This window comes from Formica exsecta, unplaced genomic scaffold (assembly GCF_003651465.1).
Source record: "Formica exsecta isolate Colony F162 unplaced genomic scaffold, ASM365146v1 scaffold71, whole genome shotgun sequence".
NCBI classification, from domain to species: domain Eukaryota; kingdom Metazoa; phylum Arthropoda; class Insecta; order Hymenoptera; family Formicidae; genus Formica; species Formica exsecta.
Genome location: NW_021853477.1, coordinates 386,540 through 398,817, shown reverse-complemented (window position 1 = coordinate 398,817; position 12,278 = coordinate 386,540). Strand labels below are relative to the sequence as shown.

Sequence of the window (12,278 nt, the reverse complement as noted above, 5' to 3'; positions counted from 1 at the left end):
CATACAGACAATATTTATGAAATTTTAAATAATATTTTATTTAAAACAAATCCATTTTTAGAAATTAATTGTATTCTCAACAATTTGTATTTGAAATATGCCCATCATTGTTTGAATCAACAAAAATATAAAAAATGTTATACGAAAATTGGTAGATAAACGCTGCGAAATATAAGCCAATGTTTATAGATGAAACATCAAAGTATTTTAGAATGCAGTTTGCAAAAGCTTGACAATATCGAATTCTCGATATGTTTTGCTACCATTACTAGTTCAATGTAAAAATTTGCGCTTTATTACTCGTTCCTCGAAACCCCGTTTCTAAATATACGCCGCATGTTTTGCGTTATCGTTCCTTGATCTCGATTATAGAAACCCTAACTCGAATGTACTTCGTACGATCGCGTATAATTTTGGTATAATTTAATACGCGCGTTAGACGTTTCTACGCGAATTCTTTTATAGCTGAACGGAATATTTTTAAAACGATTAAATATTAAACCGTTGTGAAATAATCTGCTTTAACAAAATTATTAGTGTAAATCTAGGATTAGAGATATTGAATAATTGATTACATCATTTCCAATTGATTTCAAATCAAAGGGCACGAAATAATATTTGAAATAAAAAATAAAAATTTCTCACATTTTACATAAATATGTTCTTGTACACATCTATCACATCCTTATAGAAAATATTTATGAAATTTTAAATAATATTTTATTTAAAACAAACCCATTTTTAGAAATTAATTGTATTCCCAATAGTTTGCATTTTAAATATGCCCATCATTGTTCGAATCAATAAAAATATAAAAAATATTATATGGAAATTGATAGATAAATGCTGCAAAATTTAAGCCAATGTTTATAAATGAAACATCGAAGAATTCTAGAATGTAGTTTACAAAAACTTGACAATATCGAATTCTCGATACGTTTTACCATCATTACTGGTTCAATATAAAAATTCGCCCTTTATTACTCGTCCCTCAAAACTCGAGTTTTCGTCGCTTATGTCAGAGAGCGTAAACGACCTCTCGGCTATCAGTTCAAATCGTAATTTGATCCTAACGAGCGTTGGTGCTGTCTTGTCTGTCGGCGGACAGGAAATAGAATGCGAATGGCGAAACGCGGCGACATGTTCATGCGAGGAAAAATGGAAAAAAACGAGAAAGGATGAGATTTCCGGTACCGGATTGCAGGCGCATGCACGGATTTTTCGGAGAGAACGGAGAACGGATCCGGGGAGAAGTGCACGAGCTCGAGCAGCTTTTTCCGGACGAAATTAGTTTATCGGTCCGCGCGTAACAGTGGGAAGCAGGAAGCGGAGAAGGGGACGAACGCAGAGATTGATGGCGAGGCATGTGAAGGCAAGAGAAAAGTCCGGACGGAGACAGTGCGGCGCAGATAAGCGTAAAAAAAAAATGGGTCAGCCGCTGTTTTGCATTTGCATTCGCGGGGTCGGGCATCGATTCGCGGGCAACCTGAGAGCCCCCTTCGTTCCGTTTGTCCCTTGCCACTTTCATCATTCTCATCGAGAAACGGTCCGATGGACGAGCGCGGTTTGTCATCTCGTACAATAGTTTGGTATTGCAAAACGACATTGAGAATCGTCCCTTTGAAAGCGCGCGCGTACACTCGTCTGCGGCTATTTGCCTTTGTAAATATAGGAAAAACACAAATGGACGATTTGTCGCCGATTATATTCCTCGTGACGCGTGTTACGAATATTGTTGTTGCTTCTTTTCAACGATATGTAAGTATTATATGTCATAAGATCACAAAATATCCTGTTAATGACAAATTTTTTTAGTCAATTTAAAGTCAAGATAATATCAAGGGGTGTCATCATTTATATTGCAACTTTCCAATTTTCTGCATCATATATCCTTGCAACTCCTTTTATAAGCTTCAAATGAAATTTTATTAAAATAAAGTTGATTTGAAAATAAAAGAATAAACTGAAAAATCTAATTTTGTTATCTATTTTTGTCCGCATCCAAAATTTAACTTGCAAATAAGCTTTTTCTTCAGTAGTTTATAACTTACAAAACATTGATATCTCGATATTTTCGGTAATAAAAAATTCTATTCCAAACTGATCAAAGACTTATGAGAACATTCAGGTGATTTTGGAACGTTCTAGATTTGTCTACAGTCATTAATCATCCATTTGAAGTAGAAAAGGTTGAAAAGGTCACGGAATAATATTTTTTTTCTAGGATGATTGTAATACAGATTATCGATATTACGCGAAAAATGAGAATTTTGATATGCTAATAGCCATTCGCGATTAGTCTTGTGTCGAGGATCCTGAATACAGAAATGCGCTTGTGTTTGTGCATACTTATTGCATACAGAGCGCGCGTTGCTAGAGCCAGAACATTCTTTGATCCGTCGAAACGAGTAGCTCGGGCAGTGGCGTTTGATTCAAGGATGTGATCATACGTGATCGGGGATGATCGTTACGCACGAACGAGCGTGTAACGAGGACGATAAGCCTTCCGTATGTCGCATTGCGGTATACTTCCGGCCAGCAGAAAGCTCGCCTCAAGGTGCTACTTGACGAGATCAACAAGATGCTGCTTGAGCGTTCACATAATATTATAGCGTATGTATACTTTCCTGGATATGTTATATTCCCCTGAGTTTTTTTTTTATTTTGGAAAGTGTAATGAAAGAGTTTATCTATTAAAAAGTGTACTTATTTTTTAACTTAACTATTTTATACAGGATGTTTTAGGTCAAATCAATGAAACTACAGAAAATTGAATTTGGAACAAAAAGGTTCCTATAAACAAGGTTCGGAAACGCTTCGTTAAAAAGTTATAGTTAATAAACTCTTTGTAAGTAATTAGTTATAATCAAAATTTAATAAGAACATTTTTATGTTTGCATTTGCAATGTTTGCACTACGAATCTAGTGTTTATTACAAAAACCATCAAAAAATGGTTTTTTCAAATTTCTGCTTTTTTCGCTATTTTGAGCCTATTTTCTTTTGAACTATTCATCGGAATTAAATGAAATTGATGTAATTTAGTTTGTTATTTAATTACCCATCAGATTTATTTCGTTATTTTTTTCAAATGAATGAAGAGTTTTGAAGTTATTTTTAAAAATCATCAAAAAAACGTGACTTTTTCAAATTTATAACTTTATTACTATTAACGAAACGTTTCCGGATCTATATTTATCGAAACTTTTTTGTTTCAAATTCAATTTCCTATAAGATCCTAAAGTTGCATTGACCTGGTCTGGAACACCCTATATATTTGTAATAGGATTTCAAATATGTGATACACGCCAAAATTATAAACTAATTTTCCGAATGAAGTATTTTTCTTTTTTATATAAATTAATGATTTATTAATTTATTTACATAAAAAAAGAGTTTTAAAAATTAAAGTTGACATAAATTTACGAAGCACATTTAATAAAATTTTTAACTAGCAAAGACAAAAATCTTGAGATAGAGAATAATTATGATGACATTTCTAAAAAAAAAAAGATAAAAACTTGTAAATCACGATAAAATCAATGATGGTATGAAATAAAGCTGATAGCAGCGAATAGTTTTCTGAGTAGAAGCGGTCATCGGTTGATTTGTATGCTATGCCGAGTACACAGTTTCTAAATTCAAGAAAACATCTTACTATTCATATTTCATAGCGTATATACTTGCAACGAAAAATGTGTTCATAACGGAAGTAATCGGCTACGCACGGACAAACGTGTAACGAGGTCAGCAAACTCTTAGGATATTGAGGATATACGGAACAATTCAGCCCAGCAGGAAATTTCAATTTCTACTTACACCGCGTTATCGAGTGTTTCGCGCATAGCTTTATCTTTGATATAGCCGAGAGATGGAAATTTCGTTATTCGCGGAGAAGCAATAAGCGGATAGTAAGCGGAAACATGATATACCATTACCGAGCATCATCTTCTCGAAAATCAATTTGCTTTTGAAGATGATAAAGATACGCCTCTTATATCTCAATCTGTTCGCGATTTGTTAATGCAATCTCGCGATGAAAAACTGTTGTTTATCACGGATTTTGACGTCGCTTACCCCTTGTAAAAAAAACTGTTGTTTCCGGCTATGCAAACAGCACGCGAATTTTCTTAAAAATACTAGTGAATTCTAAAGCAAAATCGAGACGGAAATAATGCTAACACGTGAATCACTAAAACTACCGTTTAATAGATTTACGGTGAAAGAAATTTTAACGCTACACACTTGACAAACGTACTCGCGCGGATTTTATCAAACAATAACATTTGTTTCAGCGGATGCACAGTTACACCCTGAACTCTCATTAAACCTGAAACGAATAAACCCGCGCGGGCAAACGCGTTACCGGAAAGTAGTTGCAATTTTTCCGCGAGCGTGGAATTACTTGGAACAAAATCATAGATTTCTGCCTGGGAATCCTCGGGAAAATCTGGGACACGGGGAAACAAATTGCTCGAGCGAACGGGAGCGAGTAACGTTTGAACGGAGAACGTGCTCATGTGTGACGGAAATGATCGTCACGCACGACCGAGTGTCTAACGAGCAACGATGAGCCTCCATTGCAACCTTCACACCCTCGCGAACAGGTTACAATCCCAGACGGGCGGGGTAAACATCGATCCTCTCGCTCTTGCTCTCTTTATCTCCCTCACAAACGCACGGAGTAATTTCTCATTTGAATTACTCAATCTTGTAAATGATTCCTATTAATCCGTTGATAAGCGTTATTCTTTTGCGGCGGAAAAATTGTTTCACAAATGAAAATTAATAGTGACATTGCAACGAATTTGTCAGATGAAATAAAGATAGATAACAGAGAGAAAAAGATAGATAAATAGATAATTTATTATACATAAAAAAAATAACAAAAAGAAAAATTATATAAATAAGCAAAAGCATGTTGAAGAATTGTTAATAATATAAGATCAAGCATGCACATTAAATTATGTTATTAATTAATTGTTAACAATGTATATAGAGAGACAATGAAGAATTCTAGCAACCATAATTTTGTAAAAAGAAATGAAAGAAAGCACTTTTGGAGTATTAATATATATATAAATATTTTTAATAAGAGAAGGAATTCTGTTCCACAAGTCATTCTTTCAAAAGAGGGAGACAAGTCAAAGAGAGAAACCGAGAAAAAGAGAGAAAATTAAGGAACACCTCGTCACACAAGAAATTACTTGCGCGTTAGAAACGTTGTTGCTAACTATGACATAATTGCTGTTCGTCTTCTCAGTTTAACAAGCTCTTGCTTTCGTATGAATGTTAACGTAATTGTTAGACGTGTCTCTACGAATGCTTACGCAGAGAATTCAGTAAACGAATGTTTTGCAAGGACATTGTCACGCGTAACTTTAGGCGTTTTGTATTTCAATTATGTATTCTTTGAGTAATTCATCGATCGTTTACTTTTTTTTAAATTTTCATATTATAAACGGCGAGTAATGAAAGGCTTTTCATAAGCTTTTAGTATATACGCAATTAAATCATAATACTTTCATTCAAGTTCAATTTAATACCACTTTAGAATTTTTATTTCACACTTGATAAAATCAAGATGCAGGAAGAGAGATAAAAAAAGTCTAAAAGTCATTACGTATTTGCGCGGAAGAATCTCTCAGTTCGTCGAACCAATAAAATCAGTTTATTAAAGAAGCAGTGCCACGCACAAAATTACGCATTTGAGTGGAATACGCGAAATTAGACTACAATAAAACCACTCGGGGCCTCCGATGGCTCAGTGTGTAGCGCGCCTGACTCACATCCCGGAGATCTCGCTTTGTTATTATTTGCACGGCAACTTAAACAATACTGTAAAAGACGCCAAATTTCTTTTTTATTTCATCTTATCATTTGCACGGCAACTTGGGCCTCCGGTGGCTCAGTGTGTAGCGCGCCTGACTCACATCACGGAGATCTCGGGTTCGATTCTCGACTCAACCCTGGCCTGCGCTTTCCTATTTTTTCTTTCCTACCACCTCCCAACAAAAATTCCTTCCTTCTCTCTCTTCTCTTCTTCCAGTATATACGCATAAAAACTGAATTTACACTCTAATATAACCTGTTGTTGGCCCGAATACATGACCCACCCGAGATCATATTACGGCCATTTAAATATTAAGAATACAATACAAGAATAAAACCACTCGGCGTGCGTGAACAACTACAAATACATAGCAAAATACATCTAACACGAAGAGTGGACATATCATGTTGTAATCAATTGCAACACGATATTGTGCAACAATTGTAACAATACTCAAAAGTTCCCAAGCGAGAAGATAAAATTAAATTCATCGCGCGCATAATACCCCCAAGCAAATCCTTCCTAAAAAATATCGGTATCCCGTATGTGTGTGCGTGCGTGCGCGCGTGTGTGTGTATGCTTCTCTCACAAACAGTCCAAAATTTTGTTGTTATCGTTACAATCCGACTCTCGTAAACATCATGATATTTCGCACTTTTATTTCGGTTAAACGTTACGCTTAAACCACTTTGTTATGCCGCAGAGACAAATCGAGGGTTCGGGGTTTATTCAACTCTCGCATTGCCAAATCAATCATCCGAATTGAAACCATATATTACTCTTACCGGTCATGTCATAGTTCACCGAGCGTGTTCGTCATATTTATTTGGAAAACAGGTCAACCTAACAACCAAAAGCGCGTGTGTTTTTTTCTCTCTTTTTTTTTTAAGTTTATGTTTCGGGGAAAGGGAGGGGGAGGGAAAAGCCAACGTGTGTTGTTGACTGTTGTTCATTGTCCGCTTCGTAACGCGCGCGAATTTTCGCAGCCGCATAAACATCGACGCAGCTTCCGAACGCATTTGTGGAATTCCCGGAATGCTTCGATACCGCAATTCGTAGAATTCAGTTAACAGGGAGAAGCCGTCCACTAATTGTGTGGTCTCCTGCCGGAAGCGAAGCGTTAAAAAAGGATATGAACATTTGATTCACGATGAAAAAAAAAACGAGAAGAGGAAAAGCCCCCATTTTTTTTCCTTTCCCCGGAGAAAAGAAAGCTTTCTTCCGAAGGATGAAATACGCTTTATTCGTCGCTGCGAATTAAAAGGCACAGCGAATATTATTTTCAAGAAAATAGGGACAAATATCCAGTGCACTAGATTCTCTTATCTTTACGTGATGACGGAATATGAAAATCTCCTGTCACCGACCTTTTAGAGCGCGCTGAGATGGTACGTATCTTTAGTACCACGCACTGCATAAGTGAGATAATCATCTCATATTTATTTATGAAAAACTCCTAACGGAGTTAACGCGCGAAACGATGCCCCGGCGGAATCTCACGCTTGACCCGCTTCCGGTTTTCTTTCGCGACACATTGTTCGCATCGATCAGTGTTTAGCGGTACTTTCATTCCGGAATGTCTTTTTATGCTTTGAGAACCTCTGCTCTCCATCATCAAGGAGAAAGAAAAGGCGATCTGCGCGTATTCAGTCTATTTACGTTTCTGAGAGAGCAGCTTCTCTTAAAGCTTTCGCTAAAAAAAACCGGAGAAAATTGCCAACTTTCTCTCTATATGATATAATAATTACGCTTGTTAGAGCTCGAGACGAAGTTGAGACATGGTATTGAAACGATGCTTACTGAATATTCTAACAAATGAAGCGAGCGGTTTGCCGGTTATCCCTAACTTTAGACACGCGAAGTAAAGCTCCACTAGTCAACTATCAATCTGCAACACAGGATGCTATTACGCTAACTTATCCGACAAAACCGATCCAGGAGGCAAGCACTCATTTTTATATTTACAAGTTTACTATATATTTTCTTAATTAAAATTCCTGTTAGCTTGAAAATATTTTGATATGTATATGTTTTATTTAATTTCAAGAGTTATATTGTTTAAGAGAATATGCTTTAAAATATTATATTATTTTCAACATTATATAAATAAAATATTTTAATTTCCTCTTTTAATGTTTAGAACTTTGTTAATATAATGAGAAGAGAAAGATAAAATAGTTTATTTTTACGTATATCAAGCAAATTTACTTTTAAGCGTTCGTATTTTATAATAATCTCGTATTTTGTATAATTTCTATTTTTTTGTATATACAAAATAAAGATCAAAGTATCTCTATATTTCAGTCTGTGAAAATATAAAAATACTAGCTCCAGTTAATCTGCAAAATTATTTTCATATTAATATGTCGAAATATCTCCAAAATATTTTACAAATTTTTTCATATGATTAGAGCAATTAGATCTTGTCATAGATCTTCTAATTTTTAACAAAGTCTTACAATTAGTAAGACAATGAATTTTGTACGCGGTTAGGACTTTCCAATATCGTTTATAATAACTCCGATAACGTAAAAGGAGAAAGATGGATACCCAACGCAGCGATAAGAAACAAAGGGTTAATATTGGACGCCTGTCATTCGCGAGATTTCCGATGATGCTCGGACTGAAAGGCACCGAGGGACCATTCACGCAATCATCCGCCGAGAATGAACGACGTTACCACGCATCCCCTTATTTATTTATCCGCGGAGGGGATGGGGGCGGGTAAAGCGGCGGCGGCGCCGCGAGAACAGACGGCAGCCCCCACTCGGCGTCGGCGTCGGCGTCGGCGACGCGACTGGGGGGTTCGCACCCCCGGCATCGTCGTCCTCGTTCGGAACGCGCTCCGGTTAGTTTGCACCCTGTCCACGCGACGGCACCACCGGCAGCTCTTCAACCCCTTTGGCCGGTGTGTCCGCGCTCTCTCCTTGCGCCGCACGCAACTCCTATCCGATCCGCCGTCCATCCCCCCATCCCCCTCCGCGCGTTCGCCACCCTCGTCGACGCGACGACGGCAAGGATCCGCGAATCGGCCCAACACAACCGCGGCGGCGGGCGCGCTCAAATGCCGGCCGTCCTCGTTTATGAGACGCGTCTCCTCGACGCGGCCGACTGACGGCTGCTGCGGGCGGCCGGAAGTACGAGTGTCGCGAAAGAGCCGCGTGATATTCGCGCGGGTACGCGGCAGGAGACGCAGGAAAAAAAGAGAGCGCGATTCCTGTAATCACGAGAATCCACGACGAGTGGTGGAGCGTGTCGTGGTGTCACGAGGTCGCCGGTATTCGTCGCGCGATACTTCCAGGACACCGGACCGTCCGCCGATAGGAAGTGTGCGCGCGAACCGTTCTCCACAATGTGTTCTTGTTTACGTTCGGTATGGTGCTTCGCCAGTGAGAGTTGTAGATATTAGGAAATGCCGGAGGGAGGGAGATACACGCGGAGTGCTCGAGCTTGGTGTAAGTAATCGGATCGACGTGATGGAAGAGAAGTATCCTGCAACGTGTCCCTCAGAAAAAGGGGAAGGATTTCGTTAGAAATGAGAATCCCGCGAAGACGAGGACACGAGCGATTCCTCTCGGCCTCGTGTCTTTCTCTTTCTTTCTCTTTTTCATTTCCCTCTCTCTATTATTAGCAGATTAAATTAAGTCGCGATAAATGAGATTAAAAACTAGTATTATAAGTTATTGCGTGCGTGTCGACGATGCTTTCTCGCTTTGTGATACCATTATTTCCACAATGATATCTGAGGGACAGAGACCGTTGGAGATGCAGAAAGAATAAAAGGATTTATTAAAAAAAATTTAATTCATAGAAAGAATTAATTAAACGTCGACAATGATGCGCACCGATTCGTTATTGCAGAGAGGCAGTTTCTTCCTCTCCCGTAACTATTTCATCAGCGGTTAGTTTTCTATCGCAGTCATCCGGATTAAAACTTCATCGAGATAAGACAAATTGCTTGATAAATTAGTTCGTTAACGCGGTCGGGAAAAATCTTGAATGTTAGGGAGGAAGGAAAAGGATGGACGAGCTCGCGGCATTTGCGTATAATTTGCGCTGCAAAATCGCGGCACGTCGATCTGATAAACGTAGATAAATGTTAACCTTTATTATCGCTAGTTAATTCGCGGGCAAAATCGAAAATCGCAATGCCTTACAAATTTCTCTGGCACGTATACGCGCTATAAATTTCTATCTCCTTGTATATACATGAGGCCTTCGTATAAAAGCCCGAGTATCGATATTAAAACTTTAGGCAAATTAATTGCTTCATTATATATATAATGAACTGGTTTAATTCTCTGTTCCATACGATATGAGGGAAAGATTGTAAATTCCAGACAGTAAACTTTCGCGAAAGAGTTTCCCTTCGCAAGTGTCGATTTAACGTAATGGCTGGCGATATTACGAGATAGTTGTACGCGAACAAGTCTGTCTATAAGTAAGAACGTAACGACGCTTTTAAGGAGTCGCACAAGAGTTGTGTCTTGTCTGAAGGTTAGATCTAAAAAAAGGGGGGGGGGAGAGGGACATCGTTAATAGCAAGAGTTCTTAATGCACGTGGCTAAACTTTTCCTTCTCTCTCGATCTATGTCTCTGTCTGTCTGTCTCTCTCTCTCTCTTTCATTCTCTCTCTCTCTCTCTCTCTCTCTCTCTCCCTCCCCTCCCTCTCCCATTCCTTCTTTTCCTCTCGTGAATATCGACACGCGAGAGCTGAAACTCATCTACCGAGATTAAAACTTCATCGAGATAAAATAAACGACTTCATCGCCAGTCGAAATCGTAGGATATAGTTAGAGTGAAGTTAATGAGGCCGTTTGAGGACCGCCTTTGTGATCGTCGCGAGCACCTTAAGTGCTTTAACTCGAGCGAATTGTTGTGACACCGCGTACTTATTAAATTGGCCAAATTACGCTGTAATTGTTGAACGGTTTTTTTTTTTTTTTTTCGATAAACACGAACTGATCGGAATGTCCATCGTGTCCGCAATGACCATTATGCGATGAAATTTTGATTGACAATCGGACACAATTGCGTTGGTCACCCCGCGACTGCGGCGTCGGCGCAAAATTAATGAGACTGATTCGCTTGCGCAAACGATGCTGAAATGGCAAATATTAAGATAGTTTCTTGTTACATTTGGAAAAAATTCCCGAGAAAAACATTTAACAGAATAAAATTGTAAAATATGAAATTGTAATAGAAAAACGTGGTGATCCATAATATTTTTTATCGAAATTCTGCATTATTCTGTGTCTTACTCTGTTTTGTTTTACCACTGTAAATAATTCATGACATCTTTAATTCAATGAAACAATTTGATGAAAAAACTTGGTTAATAATTTTATTAATTATTTTTTCTCAATTGTATTAATAATATCAAAAGTAATGATATTAGACTGTTATACTGATTCTAATTACTGATTGATCACAATAAATGATATAGAGATGTACAAAGCATTAGCCCATATACAATCCAGAAGAGTTCCACTAAAATCAAATTAATAAACTTACAACGACGATTGATATAAAAATATAAAAAGATATAAAAAACATTGTCGTTATGTAAGATGAAATAATTTAATCAATCATAAAATGTAACTTTATATCTTTCTCTTCCTTTTGCTATATAAATATTTTAAGAAAAGAATGCCTTGATGAAATACGCATATTAAATACACAAAAAACAGACTAATTATAAAATTAATTAGAAACGTATATATGTATATTAGATAAATAAAATATAAATTGTTTTTGTGCAGAACTTTACTCAAATGCGTATATATTATATTTTTTCGTTAGACGCTGATTGAAACTGGAACAGTTTTCTGTCCGATTGCGGGAAAAAAATGCTGCTTGTAGAAAGTTGTACAGTTCAAAGGACGCAATGCAACGCGAGAAAATTAATTCCTCCGCCGATTTTTCTTCGCGCTTCCTCCCAAAAATTTTTATTTTTTGATAAGCTTATTATACAACTATTATTTAATTATAATGAAATTAATTATAATAAATTTAATGAAGCAGACATTATTCGAATTAAATGGAATAAAACATTGAAACGTTGAGATGACCTCGCATTCATCATGAGACAAATGCCAAATGAGATTGGAACAATTAAAAATACATAATTCCATTTACAACCACAGATTGATAGAATTAAACTCGAACGTCTGGCAGAAAAATGTTATTCTATCGGTACATCTGTCTCATTTTTATTTTTTTATTTTACTGAGGATATTTTTCTGCGACAATTTTTTATCATCAATACAGAAAGGAAAGGGAAGAGGAAGGGTAAAATATATTGTTTTGGTCAAACTATTCTTTTCGTATAATATCACAGTATATCACAAAATTATGTACATAATAATTAGAAGCTAGATATGCAGTCTGCAGTTAGCGATGCACTGTCTCTCTCTTCCGGCCATATCTCTCTCTCTCTCTCCCCCC

At 37.2% G+C, this 12,278-nt stretch overlaps 1 protein-coding gene across 4 annotated transcripts in view; it reads left to right on the top strand.

Moving 5' to 3' along the window:
* The window catches only part of LOC115243267 (collagen alpha-1(XVIII) chain), a 334,384-nt gene that overhangs the window by 165,287 nt on the left and 156,819 nt on the right, over positions 1-12,278 (top strand). For 2 of the 4 annotated variants that reach the window (XM_029820097.1, XM_029820096.1), the window contains exon 1: positions 9,112-9,286. The exons of the other annotated variants lie outside the window; for them this stretch is intronic. The gene's annotated coding sequence lies outside the window, so the exon portion shown is untranslated. Of the gene's footprint in view, positions 1-9,111; positions 9,287-12,278 lie in introns of those variants that run through there. 4 annotated transcript variants of the gene reach the window in all.